General features: G+C 33.3%; 1 pseudogene; it reads left to right on the top strand.

The window, feature by feature from the left end:
• The first annotated feature begins 8604 nt into the window (after positions 1 to 8604).
• Positions 8605 to 11916, top strand: part of LOC132162824 (uncharacterized) — an 8681-nt pseudogene continuing 5369 nt past the window's right edge.

Genomic DNA, 11916 nt, shown 5'->3' with positions numbered 1-11916 from the left:
ATTGATAAAATTTAGTGTTTTTTTTTTTTTTTTTTGGGTGAGTTAATCAATTTATGGACTTGGTTTCCTATATTTTAGGTGTCTAAAAGTTATTATTATTATTATTATTTTTTAATTTTTGAGTTAGCCGTTGGATTTGAGGATCCTCAAATCCACCTTTTATGTTAGTGATGGTATGTTCAAAACAGTATGATTAGTTCTCTTGTAATTGTGTTATCGGTTAAGTTGAGTAAAAATTTAAATTATATTATGCAAAGATTCATGTTATAAATAATTTTATAAGTGGTGCTGAATTTTCAATAAATGTTTCATAACGATAAACAAATATTATTATCAAACATAAGGATATATCTACTATAATCAAACACCAGAAATTAAGCATGTGCCTTTTACGTGCCTTCCCAACTAGTTGTGAAAAGTAAATAAATAAATATTTATTTTTTTTATACAAAATAAGAATAGAAAATAGAAAAATAAATAACTTAACTAATAATTAATATAAAAGAAATATTTTTTCTCTATTATAAATGGAAGGTCAATAACGTTGCCCCAAAAAGCCAGCTCTCATAATATGTCATTAGGATGTCTTTTCAATTTTAATTTTTATATTATGTAGTGTTATTAGTAGCAACCCATTTGTGTCGCCGCTAAGAGCATTTTCAGCTGCTTTTTCGTCATTTTTCCTACATTTAAGAATTTAAACTACTTTTTACTTTCCTATGTCAAAATACACCCCAATCGCTGCCCTTAATTATTCTCTATATCATTAAAATATTTATTTTTTTAATTATATTATATATTATATATATATATATGAGAGGAGAGAAGAGAGAGAAACATTTTATTATTATTATTATTATTATTATTATTTTAATAATCATAAGGATTGAAATAGTGAAACTCTATATTTTGGGTTTCATTGTAGCGATCTTCATGGTTGAGGTTCATTTAGGGAGTCTCCTATGAGACGTTTTTTGTGATTTTTTTGACATATTCCCTACACATAGGGAACAGACCCCCTTATAGGAAGTCTACTAGGTATGCTCTCTTAATAAGGGGTCAATAGCGGCGACATTCACAAGTCGTCATTAATAAGGGTCAATAGCAGTGCATATATGGCTATTGACCATTATCAAGGGCGACATTTAAATGTCGCCGCTATGGACTCCTGATTAGCGGTGACAGTTGAGTCGCTGCTAATAGTTTCTAGTTTTACAACCCAACCTATGAAAGACTAGCAGCGATGACGCCGGGCAGAACTAAGATTGTTCTGACAGCGTATAATAGCAGCAGAAGCTAAGAATTGAAGATTGAAAAGGGAATTCAAGAAAAGAGAAAATAACAAATAACAAAGAGAAAGTCCCTAATTGCCCCCAAATAAGCAAACTGAGAAATAACTCTGAAAGACTTAAATTTAATTGATAATATAAACTGAATTAAAAAATAACAAAGACTAGATGCCTTTATACAGGCTAGAAACCTCCTAAATTAACAAGGAAAAGGAAAAGCAAACCTAATTGGAAAATGAAAACAAATCCTAATAGGTAAAGGAAAACAAATCCTAATAGGAAAGGAAAAACTCAATCCTTATTAAAAAAGGAAAATATAATCCTAATGGAAAAGGGAAAACCTAGTCCTTATTAAAAAGGAAAATTAAAACACACATGCATAATTAAAATAATAGTTTTGTGAATTTTCTTTTGCATCAGTCTCCTCGTGTTAAAATAGAATTCGTCCTCGAATTCAAGTCATCTTTGCCGGGTTGGAGATAATTCATCCTCGCATTATGATGGTTCTTGCCTTGATCTTTCGGATGACTAATCAATCATTTCCATCCCTTTCTCTTCAAAAGTAAAATAATGTAACATCCCGATATAAATAACACTCCCTTAATTACCACAAGAATGTGAGTATAATCTTGAAAATTCTTTACAACAAGTTGAGATAATGCGATCTTCACATGCAGTCCACTTATTTTTTCCCTTTCACGTGCCATGAAGATCTCCCTCTCTTATGTTTTAAACGTAATATTCTCATCTATCACATAAAACTGATCAAAACCACCATCATCAAGATAATTGGATAAAGCATTGTCTACCCCAAGAAAATCCACTTAACCGATTTCTTCAACCTTCAAATTAAACCCTTCAAATTTAGGGCTTTCATCAAACACGTAATAGTTATTATTTTCTTCAATAAAATTTTCAATATTAAGCACAAAACTTACCTCCTTCAATAAATCCTCTTCGTCATGATAGATGTCATAGATCGATGGTGAGACCCAATCTACCGAAAAATCTTTCTCAATAAATTTATCTTCCCCCTCCACATGAGATGGATTTGGTAGATGGGCTTGAGACTTGCTAATAATAGTTAAGGATGGAGAGTACCAAACATTTCTTGAAGCTCAACTTTGAAGCATAAGTCTTCATGCCACTCATCTCGAACATGTTGTTCTCGAACCAGAACAGACTTGTGAAACGGGTTCTCAAAATTGGATTTTAAATTGCGACCGTCAATATCGCAATACATCTCAAAATTTTGCGCAGCTAGACATTGGGTTAACTCTGCAACCTGCATTTGCAAATCCTCAATCATCAAGTCTTGTATACTGCGCTTATGGTAAGGGACTTCCTCATTCGGAACTTGTCCACGTCGACCATGACCACAAGTCATGAAAAAATTCATCCAAGAAGATGCTAAGCTTTGATACCAACTGATGCCGGGCAAAACTAAGATTGTTTTGACAGTGTATAATAGCAACAAAAATTAAGAATTGAAAACTGAAAAGGGAATTCAGGAAGAGAAAATAACAAATAGGAAAGAGAAAGTCCCTAATTACCCCAAATAAGCAAACAGAGAAATAACTTTAAAAGACTCAAATTTAATTGATAATATAAACTAAATTGAAAAATAACAAAGACTAGATGCCTTTATATAAGCTAGGCACCTATTAAATTAACAAGGAAAATGAAAAGCAAATCTAATTGGAAAATGAAAACAAATCCTAATAGGAAAAGAAAAAAAATCCTAATAGGAAAGGAAAAACTCAATCCTTATTAAAAAAGGAAAATATAATCCTAATGGAAAAAGGGAAAACCTAGTCCTTATTAAAAAGGAAAATTAAAACACACATGCATAATTAAAATAACCGTTTTGTGAATTTTCTCCTACATCAAGCGAGTTATTAGTGTCGACACAAAAGTCGACTCTAATATTAATTTTTTTCTCTTTAGCGTCTAAGATTAGCGGTGACTTTTAAGTCGCCACAAATATACTACCATTAGCTGCAACTTTTAGTAGTCGCCGCTAACAATTTGGACGCTAATGAGCCAAATGCTTGTTGTGAGGTGACCTACGGTTGGGTCACCTTAGGACCCATTTTTCCTTCTTCCTTTTTTTAAAACGAAAATTGAAGGGTAATTTGGTGTTTTTAGGGACCTTCGTTAGGGGTTAACGGTTGAATCTGACGGAGGGTGTCAATTGAAAGTTCATGAGGTTAAATTGAGAGTTTTTTAAATTTGTACGGTCTTCTCAAAATGCGCAGTAATTCAAAGGTTTAAAGTGAAATTTCTCCTTATTTTTAAGAAAACTATTACCAAGGTGATATATTCTATTGGTAAATGTTTGTTTTTTTTTTTTATCTTTTACTCATCCAATTAGGAGTTTCTTGCATTTCTCTAAGATTAAATCATAGAGTAATTAAATACTCATCTTTCATACTATTTAGCTAATGTGGCGGCGCCCATTAATCTTTTGATTTTTTATTCTTTTAATAAAGGTTTATTCAAAAATTGATGGGTACTATCACATTAGCCCAGTGATATATGAATGGATTAGTGATATGTGAGCGGGATAAAAAATGGGTATGTAGCATTACTCTAAATGATAGTCATTGTTCTTATTGGAGAAAAAGAAAAAGCAGCAAAAATATTTTACTATTAAATTTTTAGCCTCTTCTCTCTCTCTCTCTCTCTCTCTCTCTCTCTATTTTTTTTTTTTTTTTTAAGAGATAAAAGCTCTCACCAAACCCTAATTCTAGCCGTTTCCTCAGTGAAATTTTCCACCGCCGTGTGTGCCTTTTATGGGGAGGAAGGAATGGCTTTGGCTTTACCTTCTCACTTCTCCTCTCTCCGTCCATGCCTTTGCTTTTATGTTTTTTTTTTCCTTTGTTTTTTCGTTGTATTTTGTTTTAGATTTTATTTTTACAATGTCGTCTCTCCCTTAACCACCTCTCCGGTGATTGTTATTGTTGTTACCTACCAGGGGTTGGGGTAAGGTTAAAGGGTATCTCGAAAGTTATACCCTTATTCAGTTGTTTGCACGCATCTCTCGCATTAAGGGTTTGGTTAGTTGAAGGGGTTTTTTTTTAATTGAATAAGGAAAAATGTTACATGGGAAAATCTTTCTCATTTTTTATCCGAATGGAATAGAGAATTGGAAATCCTATGGGAATGCTTCTAAAGACATGATTGGAAGTTGCCCATTAAGCTTAAGCATGTGCCTTAAAATTGGCACATCGAGACACTTTCAAAGCATTCCAACTTTGAAAGGAATAAAAAGTTAAACTAATATAAAAAATACAGTTAGCAAAAGACTAAGAAGACAAAAGCGCAGGGCTATTAATAGCTAAAATAATAAAGAGAGCATCCCCTAATGTTGAAGGGTTTTACCATGGTCATGCCCATGCCCGCGCCCTCTATTTTGGTACTTGTGCGGCTTTATGCGGCAATTTTTTTGGTTTTTGCCCAAGATATAGAGAATTGGATCGTTTATGGTTTATTTGGAATCATTTAATGACTCATTCTTTGATTTATGTTTTCTGTTTTGTCATTGTTTCTTTTGTTTGGGTTTGTTGTTGACAAGCCAACCCATTTTTGGATTTTTGTTCCATTATAACTCTTTTCCCTTTTTTTTTTTAAACCCCCAAAAAAAAAAAAAAAAAAAAAAAATTTACTGTTGACCAAATTTTACAAGTGCAGTCATATACCAAAAAAATACTGAAATTATTTTACTAAAACGCTTGATGCCGTAAGACTGTCATATGTCTTGTTCAACATATAGTAATTATATTAAAACATTATGTGTTTATCACATGTTAATTAAAAAGTTACGTGCTTTTCTTAAGAAAGACATGACAAATGCATAGACTGAATTGGAAGAATTCTCCAATAAAAAAATTGTTGTCAGTTGCCAATCTCTCTTGATTTTTTTTTTTTAATAAAAAAATTAACCTAATTTTTAAAATAATTTTGATAATTTAATTTTATATTGGACATAATTTTCCTCCCAACTGGGTTGAGGGAATTTCCTTCAACCTAGTTTATAAAAAAAACATGTGTCCTTTTAATAACATATGGAAATGCACATGAGTGTTTAATAAAACTTTGTCATTTTATATTCTAATATTTTTATGAACAAAATTCTACTTGTTTGTGAACTTACATTAAAACCCATACTTGTAGCAGTGGGACTACTACTCCAAGAAAATTTGGATTTATTTATCATATTTTTATTTTTGTTGATGCAGAAAATCAACCAGTAATCATCCACGCCTAGCCCTCAATCTGGGATTCCTACAAGACAACCAAACGTCAGAGCAACCCTACGGGGAGAAGGGAGGGGGGCAACAACACTACATTCAATACTTAAGTCAGTAAAGGCATAGGGTGTGCAAATGAGAGAGATAGATGAAGATTTGGGGATAATGACATATTTGGTTAAAATGAGAGAGAGATGAAGATTACAGGATAATAGCATACCTGGTTTAGCCCCCTACTGACATTATATAGTCGAGGTATCGTTTATGTCATGTGCCTTTGTAACATCCCCAGCCTGTTAAGGCTGAGTTTGCCACTTTTCTTCTTTTACCACAAAAGCTTTTGCAAAGATCTATAAAGTCTATCAGAGTACTTGATTTTAGAGGATACGATCAATGTATAAAACATTCTTCAAGAGATTTTATTACAAGAAAAATTAGTAAACATTAAACTTCAGTTGCAGAATATCATATTATTACAATAACTGATATGAAAAGACTTTGAAAGTTAATAATTATTTCCGCCCCCATTCCGGCTTCCTATTCCAGCGTCCTTTCTACCTAAAAACAAGAAATAAAACTAAATGAGCCCAAAGGGGTCCAACAAGTAAAATCCACAACCATAAATAGTTTTGCTCCTTGTTCTCAGTTTTGAAAATTGTTTTCACAAATACATGTACATTCAGCCATAATAATACATGTATGTACGGTTGCATCTTCCGTAGCATATACGTACTATTACATCTATTAATAGATCATCGTCATAAATCATCGTTATAAATCATCATCATAATGTATCGTTATAAATCATCATTGTAAATCATCATAGTATATCATCGTTGAATATCATCATAGTATATCATCGTTAAAATTATACTATCATTTTCTCATATTAGGGCCCATGACTATTACCCCTGTGTACGAGGGTTACAGGTCCTTGTGACCATGGCACTGAACTGTTGCCTCAGTCATGCCTGACCATCAATTAACTCTTTTCTTGGTGCACTCAACGGTCTGTTGATGGAATACCATCTTCTTGCATAGCCTCCTTGGGTGGTTTCGCCTCCATCCGAGTATCGGTACTGAACTCCTCTCATCCTTACTTATTTTGGGGCAAAAAATACTCTCCTCCATACATGTGCCCTCATTTCATAAACATTTAACTCATTTCTTGTACTTCTCTTTATACTTCTTTTGATGCATCTTAGGGCAACATGTAGGAGGATTTATCATCATTCTTCTTTCTTATAATCATCATCATTTCTCAACTTTTTTTTTCTCAAAATGAAAACTTTTGCAAATATAAACTTGTTGTACTTAGAAAGCGTTTAAAGAAGTAGAAACTTTATAAATAATTCTTTTAGAAATCCTTCATGCATGCAACATATCTCCATGACAGGTAAATAAAATAATCATTTACAGTTTGATACAAGAATGTATAAATAGCATGACATGAAGTAATTTTAGAAGGGGTAGTAAATTTACTTACTTATAGATTGAAGCTAAAAAGTGGTCTGAAGGATCTAGTTGCTCCAATCTGACTAACGCCACTAGTATATCTTTTGAAACTAATTTCTCAAGTCCGTTCTCTCTCGTGTTCTTTTTTTCTTGCAACACTTTGTCTCACCCTTTCTCTCTCTATTTTGTGTAAACACTTTTAGAAAGAAGAAAGACCGAGTAGAAAACGGAAGAAGGAAGAATATGTGGAAGAGAAGGGAGAGGAGATGAGTGGTGAAAATTGTGAAGGGGAAGAGCTCTATTTATAGGAAAAAAAACCAAATACTATTCCGCCTTTCATTTACAAAATTCTACCCTTCATTTATTATTTCACCATTATACCTACCATTTACTATTCTACCTACCCTATACTATTCTACCTACCAATCTCCAATTACCATTCATACAATATCATAAATTCCTCAAGAATTAACATCATTGCTTAATATGAATATTAATATAATCATAGCATCAAATTAATATCTATAAAATAAGACTTTTAAAATCTGAAGTGCTACAGCCTTCAAAAGGCAATTGTTGCCTGACGGACATTAATTTGACCTTTGCCTGTGCTGGTGATTTTGATCCGCTTTTCTCTAGTGAATTGTATGTCCTAAGTGGGTGCATACATCGCATTTCATAGAGGATGGTTGCTGGCAGGGCCAGCTCAATGTATTTGGGGGTATTAGGCGAAATTTTGAAGTTGGACCTTATTTTTTTTAATATTTAAATATTAATTAAATAATATGTATTTTAATAATATTATTATATTTTAATAATATTATTATTATTTTCATTCTCATTGTTGTTTCATGACTTTTAAATTTAACTTTTAACTGATTGCCCCAAAAAATTAACGTGGCATATATATATTTTGGTTAATTGGTCTTATTTTACAATGAGCTTATTATATTGAGGCCTTATTTTAGAGGCCTTAAATTTTTATGGGAAAATTTTTTGGGCCTTATTTAAAAAAAAATAAAATAAAAAATTAGGCCTTAAGTTAAAATAAAATTTAAAGAAATTTTGGGCCTTACTAACTGGGGGCCTAGGCAACCGCCTCAGTGGCCTAGCCATTGAGCCGGCCCTGGTTGCTGGATATGACGTTTCCATTCTTGATGTGTGCTTCATGCAATGTTGTGTTTTGGTGAGCTTGCTAGTGCTTTCCGGATGGTGTTTGTGTTTGGGCTGATGGTCCTAGCGAGCTGAACCTCCATAATTTCATTCCAATTGTTTTCATTCCCTTAGGCTATTTGTGTATAATAATGAAAATTAAGTGTTAGATGGACATGTGGCCTTGGTGGGTGAAGCTCTTCTATAGTTCCATTCCAATTTTTATTTTTCAAATAATAAATTTAACCATTTAAATATAGATTTGATACTTGTTTTTGCATCAAAATTCAAACTTAAGATCATCTATGCCAAGAAAATTATGACTGATCTTATGATTAAAAAAAAAAAAAATTATCATATATTCTCACTTTTTTTTTCCTCTTATTTTGTTTTGTTTTTTGTTTTATTTTATTTTTTCTTTCTAAATGTACTATATACATAAAAGCTCTATGAAGTAGTGAAAGCCGGGAAATTTGAGAAAGGATAGGAAGAGCTCCGCTAAGCTGGTGGGTATTCCGCACAGTTAAGGCTATGGCGCTCGACTTAGAACCAGACCTTGTAGAAGAAGAAGAAGAAGAAGAAGAAGGGGAAGTACAACTTGATGCACCGGCACATCACCCTTCTGCTCCGCCTGATGAGGTTGCAATCAACGGCTCTGATTTCACTTGGTTTCTTTTTTGTTCCTTTTTTCCGTTTAGCTCTTATCTTTTCTCTTCCCTCTCTCTTAGGACCTTAAGTGTATGTAAATAGGGTTTTAGTGGTTCATTTGTCACGCTATTTGATAGTGACGATTCTGTTTGATGGTTCAGCGAAAATTTTGCCAATTCTAGGAAAATCTCACAATGTTCTTGGCCCTTTCTTTTTGGTTGTATTTGAGGTCTAATTGATTTATAAACAGGTTAAATAGGGCATTCGATGATGTGGGTACCAGTTGTTTGTCAAATATATTCATTTTTAAATCCATTTGCAGCTCAGATATATGCTGGTTCTCATTCAAATATGATTTGGCTGACTTTTGGCACAATACATGTGAAGTACATTGTGACTAAAGCTCATATGCTTGCATAAATTTTCCCATATGCACTCAACTTGGCTGAAATCTGAAATTGGGAACTCTTGATTGTGGTAATAACCATAGTTTTCTTCCGTACTCTGATTATAAAGCAAATGATAGAGCGTTGATAATACATGTCCACACCGGCCCCGGCCCATATATGCGTAAATACGTACGTGTATGTAATGTATAAATTCATTTTAAGAGCATTAACATAACGTGTACCTGGTCAACAATGTCTACCAATGATTTTTTTTTTTTTTTTCTTTCTGTTGTGCAGTTGTTTGACATCTCAACTACAGTTGATCCTAGTTATATAATCTCTCTGATACGGAAACTTCTACCAACTGATGCAAGTAATAACCATGATTCTCTTGGCGTTGATGCACGTGTTGACATGAATCAAGTACAAAATACTGGTCATGTGGAAGAATGTTCAGCTTCTCTCTCTGGAGATGAAATTCTGAACTTTTCAAATAATAACTCTGAGAGCATGAAGATTGTTGGGGATTATGATCAACATGCTCGACAAGAAGGAGAAGATGAAGAGTCATGTCGTAGATCTGATCAGCCTAGTATATCATCAGGAGAAGAGGCTTGGGAAGAGTATGGTTGCATTTTATGGGATCTTTCTGCAAGTAAAACTAATGCAGAGCTCATGGTACTCAAGTTTTCCCTTCAATTGACAATTAATCTCGATGCTGCTTTTTGCCTTTTTTTTTTTTTTTTTATTCTGATTGCATGTCAAGTCATATCAACCTTAATTCTGGATTTTGGATATAATGAGGCTATTGTAACTCAAATAAAAAGTTGATTAAAGAACTATCCAGTTGGAAGTACAATCTAGCACCAATCCTCATATCCCCTCTAAAGTCTTGGGTATGCTTGTGATCATGAGATGAAGATAGCAGTCATTGCCACTTTATTAGAAGACGTGATTAATCATATTGTTTTAGGTTTCCACCTCCAACCACCCTTCTCTTTTGCAAGCACCCCAAAAATCATTTATTTTCCTTGAACTAGGTTTTGAACTATGATTTGTCTTGTTATTATTGCTAGAGATCTGATTATGAAATCTGTCGTACTGCAATCTAAGTAAGATACTTGTGCAGGTACAAAACCTCGTACTTGGAAGTACTTTTAGCAAACCTTTTAGTTTCCCAATCTGTGCGTGTTAAGGTGAGCCACATTTCAACTTTGTTGCAAAATTCTTTTTGCCTGATGAACTTATGTTCATTCCTTCTCTGTTAACTTGTTTTCTGTAGTTGGAAAATTGTTAACCTGGAGGTCTTAGAGACTTGTTTACTGTGGATCTGATTGATTTTCTTGCTCCAGGAGATTAGCCTCAGAATTATAGGAAACCTTGCCTGCCATGAAGTTCTGTTGAAACATATAGTCTCTACAAATGGATTGGTTGAGATAATTGTGGAACAATTATTTCTAGACGATGCTCAATGTCTATGTGAAGCTTGTCGGTAATACATACTCTTGCGGTCGTTATTCCAATTGTCAATCATTTGAGAAAACTTTTCAGATTTTGGTTTTATTATTATACTATCTGCCAGTGTTTCATTCTTTCTAACCTATTAAGTAGTAACTTGTAGCATACATGCATAAAGTCTCATTGTGCCTATCCTGGATTATTTTGCTCTTAATTTTGTTCTTCTTGGTATTCCTTGTTTCTTCTGGCAAGAAACTTTCAAATCAACCTTTGTTTCTGCTTTCTGTCCATTTGCGAACAATAACCATACATAGTGAAATGACATTTCTCACTTTTTCCCTCTTTTTGAAAGAATACACATTTCTTTCTATCTATTAAAGTAGAACACTCATTATTTTGTAATAGCAAAGCGGCAGTGTCCGAGTCTCTTCTTGCATGTTGCATCAGTCGTGTCATTTATAGTTTTGTGTCGCTAACATTAGTGGTTTTGAGACAGACTCAAACAGATGCTGTATGCTTTTCTTAAATCTATATATTTCCTGATACAGGTTGTTAACTTTGGGTTTTCAAAGTGGTGAATGTATTACATGGGCTGAAGCATTGCAGTCTGAACATATTCTATGCCAGATTTTATGGATTGTGGAAAATACCTTAAATCTACAGCTTATTGAAAAGGTAGAAAATATTGTCTATGGTTTATTTTCTTTGAGACATTCTGGTAAATGTGTGTGAGGGTTCCTATGTTGAAAATTTTTCAACCAAGGAAATGCCTTATATTTTCCCGATCAGCTCTTATTTTTGGGTGCTTGTGGTGGTATTTCTTAGGAAGTATATTTCAAACAGCAGTGTCAGAGAAAGCAAAAATCCAAGTGATTGCACCAATAAGGGTATCACCGACTATGAGTTTAAAGATTCTCTCCACATATTCATTGTAGGAGGTCAAGCTTGATACTTCCTAAGAGGGCTGAGTGGTTGAATAAATAATGGAAGGAAGAAACACTATAGTTGTAGGAAGATTTTGGTTATAATTGTCATTTGAATTATTTGTCTTTTTAATCAGATGTTATAGTATTTTTCTTTTGTTAACAGAGGTTATATAATGTAGGTTTGAATCAGCAACTTGGTAGGAGGGCTGGCTGGTTAAGTGGATTCTTGACAAAAGAAACATTGATACTGAACACAACTCATCTCAACTAAGCTTCTATCACAATCAAAGAAACTTTAAGAATGTTGGAAAATCCCAAATATAATATTTTTTAAATGGTTAACTTT

Source organism: Corylus avellana, chromosome ca10 (assembly GCF_901000735.1).
Source record: "Corylus avellana chromosome ca10, CavTom2PMs-1.0".
In the NCBI taxonomy this organism is placed as follows: Eukaryota; Viridiplantae; Streptophyta; class Magnoliopsida; order Fagales; family Betulaceae; genus Corylus; species Corylus avellana.
Note: the sequence above shows the minus strand (reverse complement) of the source record. Positions and strands in the feature narration are given on the sequence as shown.